At 42.8% G+C, this 1,554-nt stretch overlaps 1 non-coding gene across 1 annotated transcript; it reads left to right on the top strand.

Annotated features, from left to right (window-relative positions):
• Window positions 1-909: 909 nt before the first annotated feature.
• Window positions 910-1,016, top strand: LOC147926505 (small nucleolar RNA R71). The gene has a single exon (XR_015583187.1). It is a non-coding gene; the product is annotated as a small nucleolar RNA R71 (small nucleolar RNA).
• Window positions 1,017-1,554: the final 538 nt, after the last annotated feature.

Raw genomic sequence — 1,554 nt, 5'->3', positions numbered from 1 at the left:
CTTGAATCATAACAACATAACAATGCTCTTTATTTTTGGGTTCACTTTTCCCTGGTAAAACATCTGATGGTGGTGTAGAGGTGGAAGAAATTTGAGCTACTTGGTTCTCAAGAGTTTTAACATGTGAAGATAGTGTTGTGAACTTCCCATTAAGATCACGATACATGTTGTCCACCTTAACATTGATTTCAACAGCATTCTTCACTTGACCTTCAAGAATCTGCTGCATCATCAACTTCATTTCATTATCCCCTGAAGAAGACGTAGAAGTGTTGCTCACAGGAGCTTGAACTGGTGCTTGGTAACTTCCCTGGAAGTTGTTAAACTGAGGTTTTTGCTGAAAACCTCCTTGACCATATCCATTTCCCTGTCCTTGTCCCTGAGGCACAAATGGCTTATTGTAGTTTCCTTGCCCTGGTATAAACTGCTTTTGTTGAAACTGTTGTGGTGGATATATCTGATCATGTGGGTTCTCAACATTAGTGCTCCGGTAAGAGAGGTTGGGGTGATTCCTGTAGCCCTGTTTGAAACCATTGTTCTGATATCCTTGGTTCACGTAATTCAGCTCAGCTTGTAGTTCTTCAGAACCATCCCTAGCACCTTCCTGATAAACCTTACCATTGCCAGAATCATCACATAAATTCAAACTCCTCTGATCTCTTCTCAAAAGCTGCTCCACTTTTGCAGTCAACTCAGCAATCTGTTTTGATTCTCCTCCTCCATTACTTCTCACTGTCCTATCATAGTCAACACAATGGTTACTGTTGCTAGCAGCTAGGTTCTCAATCAAAAATCTCAGCTTCTCCTTCTGTTTTGGTCATGAAGTCCCCATTACTAGCTGTATCCAGGGCCATCTTATACCTCTCATCAACCCCTCTGTAGAATGTGTTGATGAGTGATTCTGGTGTGAATCCATGGTGAGGACATTCTCTCTTATAGTCTTTGAACCTTTCCCAAGCCTCATGGAATGACTCAGTAGCATGCTGCTGGAAGCCTGAAATCTTATTCCTAAGAAGAGTAGTCCTTGCTTGAGTAAAATATTGTCCCAAGAACGCAGCTTTATACTCATTCCACGTTCGAATGGTGTCTCCTTTCAACGACTTAAACCAGCGATGAGCTTTATCACTCAGAGAAAATGAAAATAACCTACATTTGACAGCATCATCAGGTACCCCATTCATTCGCGTTGTGCCACATATATCCTCAAAGTACTCCAAATGATAAACTGGGTTCTCTGACAGTAGACCATGAAACTGATTTAGCTTCACTAAACCCAAAAGTGCCGGTTTAATCTCAAAATCATTTATGGCGATTGGAGGATGTTGGATACCTCTACGGTACATCTCAGCGTTGGGAGCATCATGTTCCCTCAAAGTCTGTCGAACATTTGCTGGTCTTTGATTAAAAGCAGCTAAACGGGCAGCTTCGCGGCGGACAGCTTCTCTTTGTGCACCTGCACGGGCAGCCTCTCCACCAGCAGGAGGATTAACATTCCCAGCAGGAGGGGGATCCTCAAACTCTCCATGATGTTCATCTTCATGATGTTCATCATCC

This window comes from Camelina sativa, chromosome 15, assembly GCF_030686135.1.
Source record: "Camelina sativa cultivar CO46 ecotype springtype chromosome 15, ASM3068613v1".
Taxonomy (NCBI): domain Eukaryota; kingdom Viridiplantae; phylum Streptophyta; class Magnoliopsida; order Brassicales; family Brassicaceae; genus Camelina; species Camelina sativa.
This window is presented reverse-complemented; position numbering and strand designations above follow the sequence as displayed.